This window comes from Babylonia areolata, chromosome 20 (assembly GCF_041734735.1).
Source record: "Babylonia areolata isolate BAREFJ2019XMU chromosome 20, ASM4173473v1, whole genome shotgun sequence".
Taxonomy (NCBI): domain Eukaryota; kingdom Metazoa; phylum Mollusca; class Gastropoda; order Neogastropoda; family Buccinidae; genus Babylonia; species Babylonia areolata.
The window spans coordinates 54,828,084-54,849,304 of record NC_134895.1 but is presented as its reverse complement, the minus strand read 5'-3'; positions in this window follow the sequence as shown (position 1 = coordinate 54,849,304).

Genomic DNA, 21,221 nt, shown 5'->3' with positions numbered 1-21,221 from the left:
TTATTCGGTGTGAGACAGGGAGCCAGTGGAGATGTTGCAAAAGAGGAGTGATGTGCTCAGATCTTTTCTTTCTAAGGACGAGTCGGGCAGCAGAATGTTGTATGCGCAGAAGGGACTGACTGGATGAATCAGGCAAACCAGATAATAGAGAGTTACAGTAGTCAAGGCGAGAGAGAATGAGAGAAACGACAAGTCTAGATGTTGCGTTAACTCTCTCCATACGAACGGCGAAAGAGACGACGTTAACAGCGTTTCACCCCAATTACCACCATCAAAATATTGCAAGCGGAAGGCTCTTATACTGAAGAGGTGAATGTTGACAAAGAATACCACAATTCTGACGACGGAAGCTAAAGGTTGGGTCATTCAGACACCCACTGGACATCCGAGGGGTCTGTGTAGAGGAGAAGAGAGGACTGGCCGTACGGAGTGAGTTAATGGACAGATATTTCCGGATGGAACTGAAGCGCCGCAGTTGACAGTAGCAGGATTGATATGTCTGATTGATAAATTTTTGCATGGACAGTGTGTTGTCAAGGACAACGCCGAGGTTCCTGACTGAACTGGACAGAGGGATGGATGTACTGCCAAGTTTGATTGTATTAGTTGTAATGGAAGAGAGTTTTTGTTTAGTTCCTATGATCATTGCTCCAGTTTTGTCCGCGTTCAGTTGTAACTTATTTAGAGTCATCCGATTTTGAATATCCAGGAAGCAGTTAGATGTTTCTTGCAAGAGCGACAACAGTTTTTCAGGTGTATCACTCTTCTGGAGTTGAGTGTCATCAGCATAAGAATGATGACTGACATTATGGCGGTTGATAATTTCAGCGAGAGGAGCAGTGTACAGTGTGAAGAGCACTGGGCCTAAAAAAAGATCCCTGTGGGACTCCATGTTCAATTTTAACGGGTTCAGACTGGAAATGATCAACAATGACAGACTGGAAGAAAGGGAGTCACTGAAAGAGAGGAAGGAGTTGGGATGGAGGGACAAATAACGCCATGTACACACGACACGTACATGCCTGAGGTAAAATGCCCTGCCACTGGTCTAGCAACCCACTACTGTCAGCCTACAGTCCAGATATAAAAAGGAAACAAAAGAGGATTAGCCGCTCCTTAAGCTTGTTACCTGAACAAGAACTGAAGACTGTCAGCCATGGAAGAAAAGAGGTCAGAGAGTTCGATCGCTGTAAGTATCCGGCTGATATCATAAACAGAAAAACAATGTATCAGTGTACGTAGGAACTATGAATAGACATAAAAGAAATAAACAATCAAGTAACAGGGTGATAAAAAGGAATGCTACCTGAAGTAAGCGAACAGTGTGGAAGCAGGCTGATGATTATACAGAGGAACTTACGGAAATGAACAGCCTTTAGAAACAGCTTGATAGAGGCACTAAGCAACAGTATGGAAATAAATTTTGTTGAACCTGGCTCAAATCAAAGAAATCAATAGAACAAAATAGTCCAAGTGACTTAAATTCAAACAAACAAGTAAAAAACAAGCCAGCAAACAAAGAAACAAACAAACAAACAATCGACTAGAAAACACCATGAGTGAAAAGGGTTACTTCATACCTCAAAGACTGTCACGACCTTTCTGAAACACGTCCAGATAACAGATCATGAGTTGTAAGAACTGAAGACAGAAAGGAAGGGGGGCTGGGGCGAAGAGGGCGAAGGGAAAGTAGGAAGAAAGGAAGGAAGGGGGGCTGGGGCGAAGAGGGCGAAGGGAAAGTAGGAAGGAAGAAAGGAAGGGGGGCTGGGGCGAAGAGGGTGAAGGGAAAGTAGGAAGAAAGGAAGGAAGGGGGGCTGGGCGAAGAGGGCGAAGGGAAAGTAGGAAGAAAGGAAGGGGGGCTGGGGCGAAGAGGGTGAAGGGAAAGTAGGAAGAAAGGAAGGAAGGGGGGCTGGGCGAAGAGGGTGAAGGGAAAGTAGGAAGAAAGGAAGGAGGGGGCTGGGGCGAAGAGGGTGAAGGGAAGGTAGGAAGAAAGAAAGGGGGAAGAGTTGAAGGATGTTGGGTATCGAAGTAAGAGGAAGGAAGGAATGGGGGGGCTGGGGTGAAGAGGGTGAAGGGAAAGTAGGAAGAAAGGAAGGGGGGCTGGGGCGAAGAGGGTGAAGGGAAAGTAGGAAGAAAGGAAGGGGGGCTGGGGCGAAGAGGGTGAAGGGAAAGTAGGAAGAAAGGAAGGGGGGCTGGGCGAAGAGGGTGAAGGGAAAGTAGGAAGAAAGGAAGGAAGGGGGGCTGGGGTGAAGAGGGTGAAGGGAAAGTAGGAAGAAAGGAAGGGGGGCTGGGTGAAGAGGGTGAAGGGAACGTAGGAAGAAAGGAAGGAAGGGGGGCTGGGGCGAAGGGAAAGTAGGAAGAAAGAAAGGAAGAGTTGAAGGATGTTGGGTATCGAAGTAAGAGGGTAGGAAGAATTGGGGGTGAGGGGGGAGAAAAAAGGAAGGGCGGAAAGAAGGAATGAATTGAAGAAGGCAGACCAGGGGGAGAAGTGGAAGGAAGGAAGGAAGGAAGTGAAGTTGGAAAGAAGAAGTAATGAAAGAATGGAGTGACGTGGGAAGGAAGAAAGGAAGGAAGGAAGTGAAGATGGAAAGAAGAAGAAATGAATGAATGGAGTGACGTGGGAAGGAAGGAAGGAAGGAAAGAAGGAAGGGAGGAAGGAAGTGAAGTTGGAAAGGAGAAGAAATGAATGAATGGAGTGACGTGGGAAGGAAGGAAGGAAGGAAGGAAGTGAAGTTGGAAAGAAGAAGAAATGAATGAATGGAGTGACGTGGGAAGGAAGGAAAGAAGGAAAAGCAGGAGGAGGAAAAGAAACCTGGAATGAAGACTGGTTGGACGGAAGGAAGAAAAGTTTCAAGGAAGAATGGAAAGAAAAAAGAAGTAAAAGGAAGAGTGGAAGGAAATAGGAAGGAAGGAAGTGAAGTAAGAAAGGTGGAGGGAAGGCAGAGTGGAAGGAATGAAATAAAGGTGGAAGGGTGAAAGGGAAGGGTGGAAGGAAGAGTGAAAGGGAAGAGTGAAAGGAAGAGTGAAAGGAAGAGTGAAAGGAAGAGTGAAAGGGAAGGGTGAAAGGAAGAGTGAAAGGGAAGGGTGAAAGGAAGAGTGAAAGGAAGAGTGAAAGGAAGAGTGAAAGGGAAGGGTGAAAGGAAGAGTGAAAGGGAAGGGTGAAAGGAAGAGTGAAAGGAAGAGTGAAAGGGAAGAGTGAAAGGGAAGGGTGAAAGGAAGAGTGAAAGGGAAGAGTGAAAGGGAAGAGTGAAGGGAAGAGTGAAAGGAAGAGTGAAAGGAAGGGAAAACGTGAAGAAAAGAAGAGAGGAAGAAAGGAGGGGAGGAAGGAAGGAAGAAGGGATGGAAGGAAGGAAGAAAGAGCAATACGAAACTCAAAAGATAGAAGTGTCTGTGTCCAGGATTGCTTCAAAGCACAGCTTTCATTCCTTCACACCCGATACTTTCAAAGACAAGGACGCAGTTTCCGACGATGACGTGACACAGAAACGTCTCCCACCACACCGAGTACGCCTCCTCCCCTGTCTCTCACTTTTTCTCCCTCTTTCACAGACATATCACAACACAACATAACACAACACGACACCAATCACACAACAACAGATTATCAATCGCAACTTTAAATTATTATAGATATAAAACCCACCCCCTTCTGCGCAGCCAAAACTTCATGGTCAGCCTTTGAAGCTCCTCGCCAACAAACGACCCATTTCGACTCCACGCATACTTCACACCACAACAACAATCGCCCAGACGTGTTTCTCACACCCATCAAACCCAGCATCACACGGCGATCAAATCTCCCGATTATGCTCTGAGCGCCTCGGTCCGCCTCTGACACGGTGTCATAAACCGGCAGACACGACGCTTACTCCGCCACCCCACCATCCCATATCAATGCGGCTGAACAAGAAACCCCGTCTGGATTCCGACGGTGTCTCCCCCCTTGCCCCCACACCTCTCCCCTCACTACCCAGTGTCCCGGAATCAGACTCCGTTGTCCTAATCATCGTTAAACCACGTCGTCACAGTCGTCACGCTTGCGATGAACATGGCGGAATGATTTGGTCGAGTCGGGACCCCCTGCGGGGGAAATGGTGACCCCCTCTTTCTGCGCGAGTTCATTCCCTTTTGATCGCTGGATTTGAAGGAAAAAATGTTGAAGTGGACATTAATTTTTAGAGTTGTGGTGTATGATGGGGGTGGTGTATGATGGAAGTGGTGATGGTGGAGATGGTGATGTTTAATGGAGGATGGATGTTTGCTTTCAAAGGAGAGAGCAATTACGTGTTGTTGTTAATGTTGCTGTTTTGTTGTTGTTGTTGCTGTTGTTGTTGTTGCTGCTGTTGTTGTTGTATACAGTGGTGGTGATGATGGGCAGAAACGCTTCAAACCTGATACTGTTAGGTGTTGTTGTTGCTCTCATTGCCGTGTGTCGTCGTGTTGTCATCAACATGGTATGGTAGAGTACGTCAAATACTCAGCTCCATAAACAATAAACAATAATTAGTTTTTGGGGGTTTTTTTTAATCGGTGTTTACGTTTTACATTTTCTTACTGATGGAAGTTATGTTATGGTCATTGGCGAGTGTCCTGGTGGTCTCTTACGACCCGTATTGACTATTCGCTATTCCATCTGTCTATATATCTGTCTATCTATCTACCTACCTACCTACCTATCTACCTATCTATCTACCTACCTACCTACCTATCTACCTATCTATCTATCTATCTACCTACCTACCTACCTACCTATCTACCTATTTATCTATCTACCTACCTATTTATCTGTCTGTCTGTCTATTTCATGCACTAATTGATTAATTAATCAATTCATTTCTTCATCATCGAGTTAGATAGTTATTGATTCATTTATCTCTTCATTCATTTCAGTACTGTGTTAGGAATATGCTGAACTGTAAACCTGAAATCCTAAAACAGCGGGACAGTCCGATACAGAGAAAGACAGAGACAGACAGGGAGACAGAAAGACAGTCAGAGAGACAGAGACAGACAGACAGAGAGAGACAGAGACAGACAGAGGGGGAGATAGACAAAGACAAACAAACAGCGAGAGAGATGTTCATTATTTCAGGGAGACAGACAGACAGACAGAGGCAGAAGGAAAAACAAACAAAGAAGACAGAGAGGAAGAGAGAGGGAGACAGTTTCATCATAATAGTGACAAGCGGTATTAACGGTACAGATAAAAAGAAATCAAAATGGGGGCCAGGGTCATACCAAGAATAATTATTTGAACATATATAATATGTGCTAACTTTTATTGCCAAGCTGAGGGGAAAAAAACCTGCAACCTGGAAAGCTGTTATGGCACAATAAACCTGACTTGTCGACCTCATTTCTGTATGTGAAGTGAGCATGATCGTGCATACAGTTTGCATCCTTACCTGCACCTTTATTCTCCCTCACTCCCGCCATTCAAGTGGTGAACAGGTCCATTACATTTTAACTCCTAATGAAATGTTAAATTGGCGCTGGCAGATTTGTCATGCATCATGCCTTCCCTGTCATATACATCCCTTTCGGAACTCTGTCTCTCATGACCTCTCTCTCTCTCTCTCTCTCTCTCTCTCTCTCTCTCTAACTGCCCACCCTAATCTCTCTCTCACTACTACTACTGCTACTACCGCCACCACCATCACCACTTCTTCCTCTTCCATAACCATCTCTTTCTCCCCCATGTCCTCCCACCATCCTCCTCATCATCATCATCACTCCACACCTGCAGTCCCTTCCCAGCACCTTTTGCATTCTACTCCATCGTGATCTGAAAAATGTTCCATGTGTTTCGTCTCAGGTCTCAATGCGCTGTGTTGTTCTTCAGTTCTTTGCATTATGTGTGTGCTTCAGGACGCTTGAAAACTGTGGGCATGGCCCTTGCTGCCTACCATCATCAGCAACATCGGAACTGATTGACTGATTGATTGATTGATTGATTGAACCTTTCTCAACACCGCATCTCCCTCTCCCTCCCTCACACACACACACACACACACACACACACACACACACACACACACACACACAGAATAAATAAACAAAAATACCACAACGAAATGCCGGGTACAAGCCACAGAGAATTCTGCAAGCACAATTCCTGCCACAAGCCACGCACCCCCATCCTCGCCCCCACCACACACCCACCACAGTCCATAGCTCACCCCACACAAACTTCCCCTGGCCTCTCGCCGTATCTTTTGAAGTTGTTAAGATCAATCAGCTGCCCCTAACGGACCGGCCTCTGTGCTGTTCTTTCCGTTCCACTGTCTGCAAACAGTCCCAGTGTGTGTGTGTGTGGGGGGGGGGGTGTTGGAGGTTTGGGGGGACGGTGGAGGGGGTGGGGGCATACTGCCGAACGTCCCGTTACGCCCGGTTTCCCACAAAACATTTCTCCCCCCCCCCCCCCCCCACCTCCATTCCCCCCTCCCCCCTCCGCCCCACCCCCCGCACACACACACACTCACCTTCCCCTAATTTCGTTGATCCATTTTTCCTCTCTCCCTGCCTCGTATTGCTCGATATGCCTGTGTGTGTATCGGCCCCCGCACCCCCACCCCCTCAATTCCACACCCCCTCGCCCCTCACCCCCACACCGCCATGAGCCAGCGTGTTGTTGATTCTGGCGTTGGTGCCATTCAGCGATATCTTTTCATTCGGATGGCCTATTTGCTGCTGTCGGGTGCAAGGTGAAATCAGTGAAGAGAAGGAGGAGGACGATTCAGGTCGGGGTTGGGGTTAGGGTGTGTGTGTGTGTGTGTGTGTGTGTGTGTGTGTGTGTGCCTACGTGCATTCTTTGTACACAAGCGGACGAATATGTGTGTATGTGTGTGTGTGTGGAGGGGTAGGGTGAGGTTTTGCGTAAATATACAGTCTGAACCGAACATTTATATTCCCTTGCAACACCTGTGGGAAGTACTGCGCATCCAGAATCGGCCTCTTCTCCCATATGAGGACACATACCGACAGATAAGCCTGCCTGCCCACTCATCCGTCGGACTGACGGGAGACTCCATCATCACAGTCTGAATCGAACATTCATAGCAATGCAGAGACAACTCTTTTTGGCGGACACACCCCATTTTCTTCATTTCAATGAGCGTAAGTCACCTGAAAGTTTAATTGAAAAGTACGTAATTGTGTTGACATATAATATTACACTGTCACTTGAGAAAAATAAGATGATTATCGTAATATATAGGCTTTTCACCAGTGCAGTGCAGTACAGTATGGTATAGTACAGTTCACACAGCACAGAATGGTACGGCAAGGTATTGCACTGTTTTGCATCAGTGGTTGCTTTAATCTTACACTTTGGACTTCATCCTCGATAAAACAACAACACCCTCACCACTACCGAGCGTACCCCTATCACTTTTTTCTTCTTTTTCTTCTTCTTGTTTGAACCACCGTCCTACTTCTGGTATCAAATGTACTACTAAAATGGGAAGGAAATGACAGAAAACGAGAATGGCTCGTTCCTCTCTCCCTCCCTCTCTCTCTCTCTCTCCATCGTCCCTGTTCAGAGTAATTTCGCGGTGTGTTTGGTCGATTCATCAGTCGTACGCCGCATACCTAAGGAATTCGTTTGGGGGGGTGGCCATGGCAAATTGGGCCAGATGCAGCTGTGATGACTGTTCTGTCGCTTTTCGTTTCTTTCTTTCATTTTCTTTACAGGCTGTGCTGCTTGTTACCAGTGTTTGGGGGTTGGCTGAGTGGTGGGAAGATGATTTCAAAGACGATGGAAGACGCCGAATAGGCCGGGGTGGGTGTGTGTGACATGGGGGGTGGGGAGGGATTGGATGGAGGTCAGGAGAAACAATGATGATGAAGGCAAGAAAGGGGCAGGGATGGTGGCGTGGGGGGGGGGGGAGAGAGAAGAGGGATGGTCACAGCTGAGTGATCATGACGGTTTGGTGAAGTTGATTGTGAGAAAGCGATAGCGCTACTTGGTATCATCACTGCTCGGGGGAACGATCTGATTGGGGGGGTGGGGTGGGGGGGGGGGTGAGGTGGGTGGGGTGGGGTGGGTGAGGTGGGGTGGGGTGGGGTGTGTGAGGTGGGGGGGGTGGCATTCCTCTCCTCTGACACAACAGGCACTGGACCCTCACAGTATGGAGAGTGACCCGCCAGAGGGTCTCTTGGACAGGACAAGAGGCTGGAATGCGTCAGTTAATTGTACCAGTCTTTTCTTTTTCTTCTAAAGGGGGTGATGGTCAACTAATTGTACCATCGTCCTTTGGGGGGGGGGGGGGGGGGTCACTTAGTGATATGACACGGGCTAGGTGCTGATGACTCATGTATGTATGTGTGACTGACTCATGTATGTATGTGTGACTGACTCATCGTGTGCTGGTCACTAGGGCGGCTTCAGAGCATGACAATGGAATCGAATGGTGTGTGTGTGTGTGTCTGCGATTGCTTGAAAACATAGAAAGGATGTTTGTGTGTGTGTGTGAGAGAGAGAGAGAGAGGAGGGTTCAGAGCGTAACAATGCAATAGTATGGTTTTTCTTTGTTTGTGTGAGATTGTTTGAAAACAGATACACACACACACACACACACACACACACACACACACACACACACACACACACACACACAGAAAGACGGAGAGAGACAGAGAGAGCGAGCCAGAAAGCGATACGGCTTAACACGTCTATCAGTGTCAATAGAAATATGATCTAGGAAACATTTTATTCATTCCACAGAGCCAGGTACCTTACATACCCCTGATCAGAGTGGAGCGGTGGCCCAGTGGTAATGTGCCTGACCAGGAAGTGAGTATCCACGGGTTCGATTCCCCGATAGTGACCCAGATATCTAGCCCCCACCCCCACCCCACCGCCCCCCACCCCCACCTTCATATAATCTTTAGTGGTGTGGGTTCTTGCTTTTTTTTCTCAAGATACGTCAAACTGAGGTTCGGTACGTATCATGCGCTTAGCGCAAGAAAAAGAACCCACGGCAACAAAAGGGTTGTCCCTGGGCAACATTCTGTAGAAAATCAACTTTGACAGTGAAACATAGAATCCCTTGCAGATAGAAAAATAGTTGGGGTTTTTTGTTTTTGTTTTTAATTAAAAATTAAAAAAACGAGTGGCGAAACGCTGTTGCGATGCGTTCTCTTTGGAGACATCAGCCCTCATTTCACACAGAGGATTGTACTTGTAACGAAAAGTGAAACAGTGCGATGCCTTGTAAAACAGCTGATCGTGACCACGACGAGAGCAGAGCAGAGTCATTGTTAAGGAAGCAGTGACGGTCAGCTGGTGGCAGACCACTACACGCTACAGGATGACGCGCTTTTGGTTTAAATAATCTTTAATTATTCAACAATACACATGATTACAATGCAATGAATGACAAAAGAGCATCAACAAGCTTAAAGCTTATACTGTGCTCACAACGTTGCACTTCAATTTTATCATGACGGCTCATGAACCATATTATCAATTGTATCAAATAACATTCATAAACAGTAAGTAATGAAATAATGAAATAAAACAAATAAACAAACAGTACATAATATAGTAAACTAATGCTATAGTAAAATAATAGTAAAATAATGCTAATTGTGACGTAATGCCAGTAGGACTGAGCCTCAGTCTCGCCGTCATGTCTCGTTTATCCCCAAGGCTGTGGTCTTTATGATATGAAATAATATGTTTCCCGATTCTTAGTCCGTGCGATTCGAGAAGGAAAGCCACAGTGATGATGCTTTGGGTCAGAGTCACACTCTCTCTCTCTGCTTCTGTTTCGACGTGTCTGCCTGTTTTTCTCCCATTCTTTTTGCCCTCTGGCCATTCCCGACAATGTCTTCCTAGAGTGGGTGAAATGACTGTGTTGAATAGATGGTTGAGGTTTTCGGGGTTTTTCTCCCATTCTTTTGTTTCTTTCAGGTCTTGAAAGGGTAGAGCACGATGCTTTGCAAATCAAACAAATATCGGCATCATTTCCAAACCAACATTGCGCAAATTTCTTCAAAACGGAACAGAGTCTCTGTGGGCCTTTCCAAATACAATAGACCGAGCAACACACTAGACGCCACGTTCTTGGCATCAGAGATCTTTTCCCATCCCTCTTGCGGCCAGTCAGTGGCGGCTGTGTGTGTTTGTGTGTATGTGTGGGTCTGTGCTTTTGAGTGCGTTTGTGAATGCGCGAGAGTGAAATTGCACACAAGTGTCAGGAGAGATATGTGTACGTGTGTGTGTGTGTGTGTGTGTGTGTGTGTGTGTGTGTGTGTGAGGGGAGGTGGGAGTGCGGGGGGAGGTGGGGTAGAGGATGAGGTATGTGAGTGTATGCATGCCTACACTGTGGGAGCAACAGGATATTGGAACGTGTATATATATATATATATATATATATATATATATATATATATATATATCTTTGTATGTACGTGTGTGGGGTTGGGGGTGGGAGATATGGGCGTATGTGTGTGTGCTTGTACAAGTAAGTGTTCATCTCTGTGAGTGTGTGTTTGTGTGTGTGTGTGTGCCGTGGAAGCTGCGATACGTAGACTAGAAATAAGTGTGTGGAGGAGGGGGTAGAGGAGGTGCAAGGTAATGTGTGTGTGTGTGTGTGTGTATGTGTGTGTTGGAGCTCATGTACGTTTATATGTATTTGACTGTGCTTTCATATGTGCTTGTACAAGTAAGTGTTCATCTCTGTGAGTGTGTGTTTGTGTGTGTGTGTGTGTGTGTGTGTGTGCCGTGGAAGCTGCGATACTTAGACTAGAAATGAGTGTGTGGAGGAGGGGGGTAGAGGAGGTGCACGGTAATGCGTGTGTGTGTGTGTGTGTTGGAGCTCATGTACGTTTATATGTATTTGACTGTGCTTTCATATATGTGAAACTGCATGTCTGGTGCATTTCTGTTATGCATGTGTGGGTGTATGTGTGAATGTGTGTCTTCATATTTTACATTTATTTGCTTATTTATCACCATTGTTGTCTTATTTATTTATTTATTTATGTTTTATTATTATCATTTTATTAGTATTACTAATATTATTACTACTACCTTTTTCTATATTATAATTATTATTTATTTATTTATTTATTTATTTATGCAAGCTTATCTATTATTTATTCCCCCGTTGGTTTTTTTTTTTTTTTTTTTTTTTTTGTGTGTGTGTGTGTGTGGGTTCTCAAGGCCTGACTAAGCGCGTTGGGTTACGCTGCTGGTCAGGCATCTGCTTGGCAGATGTGGTGTAGCGTATATGGTTTTGTCCGAACGCAGTGACGCCTCCTTGAGCTACTGAAACTGAAACTGAAACTGTCTGTTCTTGATTCGTGTGTGTGTGTGTGTGTGTGTGTGTGTGTGTGTGTGTGTGTGTGTGTGTGTTGTGCTGTTTTGTACCGTGCTGTGCCGTGCTGTGCTGTGCTGTGTGGTGTTATGCTATGTTGCGTTGTGCCACACAAGAGATAGAGAAGGAGACAGAACCTCCCCCCCCACACACACACACATAGATAGATAGATAGATAGATAGATAGATAGATAGATAGGTAGATAGATAGACAAGCACGGACGAACGAATCCCCACCCCCTCTTCCCTTCAACTCTCAATCTTGATACTGCTCTTCCCTCTAACCCCCACCCCACCCACCCCTTCACCCTCACCCTCGTTTCAAACACAGTTTACTACCTCTCCTGACACTTTATCGAGACATCGCAACAGTCGTTAGAGATCCTATAGACCCTACCTTTCCCACCTCCCACCCCACCCACACCCCCATCCTACCCCTCACCCCCCTACACTGGGTCTTCCTCCCACTCACAAGCCGACCTGCTAATCAACAACACAGTGTGAAAAAGAAAGATACACGTCCTGACTGGGAATCTGTCCCAAGTCCTGGCGACGAGCCGTTTGCGAATAATGTCCAGATGCAGACGCAGACCCGCGATCTGTTTTGACACGGACCTATCAGATGTCCGCCAGCCAGTTGGACTGGCTAGGATGGGGAAGACCCACAAAGGCTGTGCCAGACTGTCTGGCCTGGTTTGACATCGTCTTTGGACATCTCTGTTTGTGGAGAAGGGGAGAGAAAGAGATACAGAGACAGAGGGGGCGGGTTAGTGTCTCAGAACGTCTGCAGAAGATACACCGAGAGGGGAGTTTTAATGGAGGAGTTGGGGGGCGAGGAGGACTGTTGAAGACGAGTACTAATTGATACCGTGTATTCTGGACTGTCAGTTGACAGGCTGAGAGCAGAGTAGAGGGAAGGCACGTGGGAGAGAGGGGTGAGGGGAGAGGGTAGGAAATGGGGAAAAGAAGGGAAGGCGGTGAGAAGAGAAGAGAGAGACAGAATGACAATGACAAAGTTTGTAATGTCCATTTAGCGTTTCTACGCCCTTCAGACAAGGGGGCGAGAAAGAACAACAACTATTTGTGATACGACAGACAGACAGAGAGAGAGGTACAGAGACACAGAGACAAACTTACAGACTGATGGCCATAGACAGTGTGAAGGGACTGATGGCCATAGACAGTGTGAAGGGACTGATGGCCATAGACAGTGTGAAGGAAGTGAGAAGGAAGGGGCACGAGAGATACAAACTACAGGTCGGAATAGGGCTACAGAACCACGGGCTTTTCCCGATTGGGTGGCGTGGTTTTCCTGAATTGGAGACAAGTGCTGACTGACAAGAAGGAGGAGAAGAAGAGGAGGAAGAGGAGGAGGAGGAGGAAGAGGAGGAGGAGTGTATTTTTCTAGAGATTAAAGCACCATCTGATAACAAGTAGGGCTATATAATCAGTTAAAAATTCCAAAAACAAACAAACGAACAAAAAACAAGGAGCGATAAAGCAAGCAAACACACACACACATACAGACAGAGAGAGACAGAGAGAGAGACAGAGACAGGGACAGAGACAGAGAGAGGGACGGAAAGAGACAGAGACACAGAGAGAGAGACTTAGATTCAGATATCTATCCCTTTACAGTTTTTGTGAATGAGATTTGAGACTGAGACAGAGTGAGACAGACAGACAGACAGAGGCAGAAGACAGAGAAGCAAAGTCAGACAGACAGAGGCAGAGACAGAGAAGCAAAGTCAGACAGACAGAGGCAGAAGACAGAGAAGCAAAGTCAGACAGACAGACAGAGGCACAAGACAGAGAAGCAAAGTCAGACAGACAGACAGAGGCAGAGACAGAGAAGCAAAGTCAGACAGACAGAGGCAGAGACAGAGAAGCAAAGTCAGACAGACAGAGGCAGAAGACAGAGAAGCAAAGTCAGACAGACAGAGGCAGAGACAGAGAAGCAAAGTCAGACAGACAGAGGCAGAGACAGAGAAGCAAAGTCAGACAGACAGAGGCAGAGACAGAGAAGCAAAGTCAGACAGACACTGGATCTGCTGGGGAAAAGAGAAACTGAACAACAACCACAGCCATAAACAACAACAACGAAACAACTAGTTTTCAGGAATCAAAGACAGCCATTCCTCCCGCCGTCCTGAAAGCTGGCACACGTCCAGACAGCCAGCCAGATGACAGTGTATTGCATCGTATAGTGGTACATTTCTTTTCTGGGTCACAACATGCAACATATTTCGCTGTGTGAAATTAGAGTTGTTCTCCCCGGGGAGAGCTCGTCACCATAGTGACCTGCCACCCATGTTCCCCTGTGTGCCAGTGATGTGATGGGAGGTACGATAGAAAGACGGCTACTTTACCTATCATCAGGTGCACGGGGAAACTTCCCAGATCGGAGACAGGTGTTAACTGGTCTCTTGGAGAGAACGGACTGACAGGACAATGGAGGGCGGGGCGGAGACAGGGGTGGATGGGGGGTGGGTGGGGGAGAGATGTATGGGGGTGGTGGGTTACACGTTGAGAAGATGGAGATGGGAAGGGGGGTGGGGGTAACAGTGAAGGGGAGGGACTGAGGAGCGAAGGGAACCACCACCCCGTGGTACTGTGGTCCAGTTGATAGATAGGTACTGTGGTCCAGTTGATAGATAGGTACTGTGATAGATAGGTACTGTGATCCAGTTGACAGATAGGTACTGTGGTCCAGTTGATAGATAGGTACTGTGGTAGATAGGTACTGTGGTACTGTGGTCCAGTTGATAGATAGGTACTGTGGTCCAGTTGATAGGTACTGTGGTCCAGTTGATAGATAGGTACTGTGATCCAGTTGATAGATAGGTACTGTGGTCCAGTTGATAGGTACTGTGGTCCAGTTGATAGATAGGTACTGTGGTCCAGCTGATAGATAGGTACTGTGGTCCAGTTGATAGATAGGTACTGTGGTCCAGCTGATAGATACTGTGGTCCAGCTGATAGGTACTGTGGTCCAGTTGATAGATACTGTGGTCCAGCTGATAGATAGGTACTGTGGTCCAGTTGATAGGTACTGTGGTCCAGCTGATAGATAGGTACTGTGGTCCAGCTGATAGATAGGTACTGTGGTCCAGTTGATAGATAGGTACTGTGATAGATAGGTACTGTGGTAGATAGGTACTGTGGTCCAGTTGATAGATAGATACTGTGGTAGAGTTGATAGGTACTGTGGTCCAGTTGATAGATAGGTACTGTGATAGATAGGTACTGTGATAGATAGGTACTGTGGTCCAGTTGATAGATAGGTACTGTGATAGATAGGTACTGTGGTAGATAGGTACTGTGGTCCAGTTGATAGGTACTGTGGTCCAGTTGATAGATAGATACTGTGGTAGAGTTGATAGGTACTGTGGTCCAGTTGATAGATAGGTACTGTGGTCCAGTTGATAGATAGGCACTGTGGTCCAGTTGATAGATAGGCACTGTGGTCCAGTTGATAGACAGGTACTGTGATAGATAGGTACTGTGGTCCAGTTGATAGGTAGGTACTGTGGTCCAGTTGATAGATAGGTACTGTGATAGATAGGTACTGTGGTCCAGTTGATAGATAGGTACTGTGGTCCAGTTGATAGATAGGTACTGTGGTGGTTGTTACTGCACTACATTTACCTTTTCAGGCATTTTATCTTCTTTCATTTTATCTTATTTTACCATATTTTGGTCTTGGTTGGCTTTGTTTGGTTGGTTCTGATTTATTGTTTTGATTAGTTGTGTTGTTTTGGTTTTTTGTTTGTTTTTTGGGGGGTTGTTTGTTGTTTGTTTTGGTTTTTTGTGGGTTTCTTTTTGTTTGTTTGTTTTTGTTTTTTGGTTTGGTTTTGTTTGGTTTTGTTTTGTTTTTGTTTGTTTTTGTTTTTGTTTTAATCTGAATTCATTCCACTTCATCTCACTCACACACACACACACACACACACACACACACACACACACACACCACACATTTACATATTTTCTCCATCTCTCTTTCTCCTTTTTGTACAATTTCAGTTCACGTTAATGTGTTTCTTTGATAAATATTTTAGTTCATTCTACCGTCCCTAACTTCAATTTCACTCATCTTAATTTGAATATTTTACTTTATCTAATTGTTTTGTGTTTGTAGCCAGATATCTTGCACTGCCTGATTCTGTCCGTTCCCATGGAAACGTTTCTACAGGCATTCTTTCCCAGCAAAGCCCAAATGAAGGTTACAGCACACACGTGACTGCGCACCTCTGCACACATGAGCGTACGTACACGTACATGCAGTTACATGTACATACACATGCATACACATACATACAAACCGAAACAAACAGATGTGTCTGGGTTTGTGTGTGTGTGTTTTTTTTTGTTTTTTGTTGTTGTTGTGTTTTTTCTCTCTCTCTCTCTCCTTCTCTCTGTCTGTCTGCTTCTCTCTCTCTCTCTCTCTCTCTCTCTCTCTCTCTCTCTCTCTCTGTTCTTGCGCTGACTAAGCTCTCATACATCTGTAAATGCATAAGCTAGAGAGAGAAACATCACCCTCTCTCTCTCTCTCTCTCTCTCTCTCTCTCTGTCTCTCTGTCTCACACTGTCTTTCACACACACACACACACACACACACACACACACACACACACACACACACACACACTCGCACGCACGCCCGCACGCAAATACTTCCACACTATGAAAGAAAAGATAAGTAAAGAAAGCAAGATAGAAAGCTTCAGCTCAATACGACTTAGCCCATATCGGAATGGGGGGAGTGGGAGGGTGGAGCTGGTTGTGATTCGAACACAGCACAGAGTCCTCTGTGACCGTCTGACCGATTTCTGCAGGGTGAGAGAAATTCACACCGGTGCCACGGACACAAACACCTCCATGGCAACAGGAGTCTCGTGCGCGGAATGTGCTGAGATTGTGCACGTCATACTCTCTGTGCGTTCAGTCGTGTAGAACATCGGGAATGGGGTCTTTCTTCTTTTTCTTCTTTTTCTTCTTCTCTTTTCTTTTTCTTCTTTTTTTCTTTCTTTTTTTTCTTCTTTTTTTGAGGGGATGGGGGGGGGGGGGGGGCACTTTTCTCCCCTGGTATTTTCTTTGTTTCTTTCTGTCTTTCTACCTGTCTGTCTTTCTGTAACGTGCATGTCTTTCTGCCCTTGTTTCTTTGTTTTTCTGTCTTTCTACCTGTCTGTCTTTCTGTAACGTGCATGTCTTTCTGCCCTTGTTCCTTTGTTTCTTTCTGTCTTTCTACCTGTCTGTCTTTCTGTAACGTGCATGTCTTTCTGCCCTTGTTTCTTTGTTTCTTTCTGTCTTTCTACCTGTCTGTCTTTCTGTGACGTGCATGTCTTTCTGCCCTTGTTCCTTTGTTTCTTTCTGTCTTTCTACCTGTCTGTCTTTCTGTAACGTGCATGTCTTTCTGCCCTTGTTTCTTTGTTTCTTTCTGTCTTTCTACCTGTCTGTCTTTCTGTAATGTGCATGTCTTCCTGCCCTTGTTTCTTTGTTTCTTTCTGTCTTTCTGCCCTTGTTCCTTTGTTTCTTTCTGTCTTCCTGCCCTTGTTCCTTTGTTTCTTTCTGTCTTTCTACCTGTCTGTCTTTCTGTAACGTGCATGTCTTTCTGCCCTTGTTTCTTTGTTTTTCTGTCTTTCTGCCCTTGTTCCTTTGTTTCTTTCTGTCTTTCTACCTGTCTGTCTTTCTGTAATGTGCATGTCTTTCTGCCCTTGTTCCTTTGTTTCTTTCTGTCTTTCTACCTGTCTGTCTTTCTGTAACGTGCATGTCTTTCTGCCCTTGTTTCTTTGTTTCTTTGTATCTTTCTACCTGTCTGTCTTTCTGTAACGTGCATGTCTTTCTGCCCTTGTTTCTTTGTTTCTTTCTGTCTTTCTACCTGTCTGTCTTTCTGTAACGTGCATGTCTTTCTGCCCTTGTTTCTTTGTTTCTTTCTGTCTTTCTGCCCTTGTTCCTTTGTTTCTTTCTGTCTTCCTGCCCTTGTTCCTTTGTTTCTTTCTGTCTTTCTACCTGTCTGTCTTTCTGTAACGTGCATGTCTTTCTGCCCTTGTTTCTTTGTTTCTTTCTGTCTTTCTACCTGTCTGTCTTTCTGTAACGTGCATGTCTTTCTGCCCTTGTTTCTTTGTTTCTTTCTATCTTTCTACCTGTCTGTCTTTCTGTAACGTGCATGTCTTTCTGCCCTTGTTCCTTTGTTTCTTTCTGTCTTTCTGCCCTTGTTCCTTTGTTTTTCGGTCTTTCTTTCTGTCTTTCCTTAACTTGCATATCGTTCTTCCTTTGTTTCTTTGTTTATGTCTTTATTTCTTCCCTTGTTTCTTTGTTGCTTTGTTTTTCTGTCTTTCTTTCTGTCTTTCCTTAACTTGCATATCTTTCTTCCCTTGTTTCTTTGTTTCTGTCTGTCTGTCTGTCTGTCTGTCTGTCTGTCTGTCTGTCTTTCCGTAACTTGCATATCTTTCTTCCCTTGTTTCTTTGTTTCTTTGTTTCTTTGTTTCTTTGTTTCTGTCTGTCTGTCTGTCTTTCCGTAACTTGCATGTCTTTCTTCCCTTGTTTCTTTGTTTCTGTCTGTCTGTCTGTCTGTCTGTCTTTCCGCAGCTGGCATACCTTTCTTCCTTTGTTTCTTTCTCTTCTTTCCCTCCTTCCTTTCTTCCTTTCTTTTCATATATTTTTTGGGGGGTATAAGTTTGGCGGGTTTATCCCCCCCCCCACTCCCCCTTCCCTCTTCTTACCTCTCATTCTTTCAACATTGTCTTTTTTTTCTTTTTTTCTTTTTTTTTTCTTTTTTTTTTTTTTTTTTTTTTTGGTCTCGTTTTCTTCCTTTTATTTTATACTTTTCTTTCCAGAGTGAGAATGACTGAGATTTTGGTCACACATCTCTCCATAAGACGCTCTTTTTTTTTCCTTTCCTTTCTTAATTCCATTTTTCTTTCTTGCTTTCTTTCATACATTCTTTCTTTCTGTCTTTCATCCATTCTTTCTTTCTGACTTTCTACCTGTTTTGAGTTCAATCCTTTCTTTCTTCATTCTTTCTTTTCTTCCTTCGTCATTTTTCAATCTCATTCCTGTCTGTCCCTTTGATATTGGAGGTGTAGGTATATAAGACACTTGAGCAGAACATAAGGGGGCAATAAAAAGCCACGCATCACTGCATCTGGGGAGTAATAAATAGGACAGATCATTTACAATTCATTTCCCTTTTTTATTCTGTTGCTTTGCCTCTTTTTCTTTTTCTTTCTTTCCCTTCTTCCGTCGTTTGCTTTTGTTGTTGTTGTCTCTTTTGCCTGTTGTTTTAGGGAGGGAACTTTGCCTTTTATTCACACTAACACGCACACACATACACAAAAATACGCGCGCGTGCACACACACACACACACACACACACACACACACACACACACACACACACACACACACACACACACACGAACGCCGTGGAAAATACAGTACCATGAGTAACCAGTGCGACCAGAGTTTGATCTGACGATAAATACTTTACTTAATTAACCCGTTCGAGATTTGGGAAAGAAATATTAATGAATGAGGAAAAGAAAGAAGAGGGAAAGAAAGGAAGATGTAAAGGAAGAAAGGAGGAAAGAAAGAAAGAAAGAAAAAACGAAAATGTGGACAGTCCATCACAGCTGTGGCGTCAACGCCAAATTTTTTAGATTCTTGAAACCTTAGGCTATCGCGTGAAAAAAGAAAGAAAAAAAGAGAGAAAGAAACAAAGACAGATAGAAAAAAAAGAAAGAACAGAAAGATAAACCATCCAAACTCAATTTTCGTAGTTGTTGTTACGTCATATTTTTATACTCTTGAAAACTGAGGTTATCGTGAGAGAGTGAGAGAGAGAGAGAGACAGAGAGAGAGAGAGAGAGAGAGAGAGAGACAGAGAGAGAGAGAGAGAGAGAGAGAGAGAGAGAGATGAAGGAAGCTACAACAAAAGAAAGAAAGATAGGAAGTAAAAAACAAAGAAAGAAACGGAAAGCCCCAAACTTATCAAGTTAAGTTGTTGCGTCAATGACAGATTTTATACATTGAAATCTTAGGTTATCGTGTGAAAGAGAGAGGGGAAAAGGAAAGACAGTATGAAAGAAAGAAAGAATGAAAGAAAGATAGGAAGAAAGAAAGAAAAGAAAAGTAAACTCTCAAACTAATAGAGAGGAAGAGGAAAGACAGTATGAAAGAAAGAAAGAAAGAATGAAAGATAGGAAGAAAGAAAGAAAAGAAAAGTAAACTCTCAAACTAATAGAGAGGAAAAGGAAAGACAGTATGAAAGAAAGAAAGAAAGAATGAAAGATAGGAAGAAAGAAAGAAAAGAAAAGTAAACTCTCAAACTAATAGAGAGGAAAAGGAAAGACAGTATGAAAGAAAGAAAGAATGAATGAAAGATAGGAAGAAAGAAAGAAAAGAAAAGTAAACTCTCAAACTAATAGAGAGGAAAAGGAAAGACAGTATGAAGAAAGAAAGAATGAAAGAAAGATAGGAAGAAAGAAAGAAAAGAAAAGTAAACTCTCAAACTAATAGAGAGGAAAAGGAAAGACAGTATGAAAGAAAGAAAGAAAGAATGAAAGATAGGAAGAAAGAAAGAAAAGAAAAGTAAACTCTCAAACTAATAGAGAGGAAAAGGAAAGACAGTATGAAAGAAAGAAAGAATGAATGAAAGATAGGAAGAAAGAAAGAAGAAAGAAAAGTAAACTCTCAAACTAATAGAGAGGAAAAGGAAAGACAGTATGAAAGAAAGAAAGAAAGAATGAAAGATAGGAAGAAAGAAAGAAAAGAAAAGTAAACTCTCAAACTTATCTATCGGAGTTGTTGAAAGAGAGAGAAAAAGAAGAAAGAAAGAAAGGAAGAAAGGAAGAAAGAAAGGAAGAAAGAAAGAAAGGAAGAAAGAAAGAAAGAAAGAAAGAAAGGAAGGAAGAAAGAAAGAAAGAAAGGAAGGAAGAAAGAAAGAAAGAAAGAAAAGGGAAGAAAAGAAAGAAAGGAAGAAAAGTGCACATAGACATAAAGAAAGACAAGCTTTTGATTTCTGGAGTGGATAAGCATGTCTCCGACGCAGTAACACACTTTAGGCGATCACTTTCTTTCTTTCTTTCTTTCTTTCGTTCATTCGCACCTTTCTTTTGATGTTTTTTTTCCTTCTGTTCTGCATGGAGAGGCAATAAAGGGTGAGGTCATCGGGGAAACAGGGGTGTATTTTCAGTATGTTTTGATGGATTTCCTTTCAGTTTTGTGTGTTTGCTTTGGTGTGGGTTTTTCGTGTGTGTGTGTGTGTGTGTGTGTGTGTGTGTGTGTGTGTGTGTGTGTGTGTGTGTGTGTGTGTGTGTGTGTGTGTGTGTGTGTGTGTGTGTGTGTGTGTGTGTGTGTGTTGTTTGTTTCTCCAAGCCTCAGTCCCTGTTCAGGAGCAGGGCGAGGTGTGAATGCACGTTGCTGACTCATCTGTTGCTTTGGATGATACTCATCTGTTGCTTTGGATGATACTCATCTGTTGCTTTGGATAATACTCATCTGTTGCTTTGGATAATACTCATCTGTTGCTTTGGATAATACTCATCTGTTGCTTTGGATAATACTCATCTGTTGCTTTGGATAATACTAATACTCATCTGTTGCTTTGGATAATACTCATCTGTTGCTTTGGATGATACTCATCTGTTGCTTTGGATAATACTCATCTGTTGCTTTGGATAATACTAATACTCATCTGTTGCTTTGGATAATACTCATCTGTTGCTTTGGATAATACTCATCTGTTGCTTTGGATAATACTCATCTGTTGCTTTGGATAATACTAATACTCATCTGGTGCTTTGGATAATACTCATCTGTTGCTTTGGATAATACTCATCTGTTGCTTTGGATAATACTCATCTGTTGCTTTGGATAATACTCATCTGTTGCTTTGGA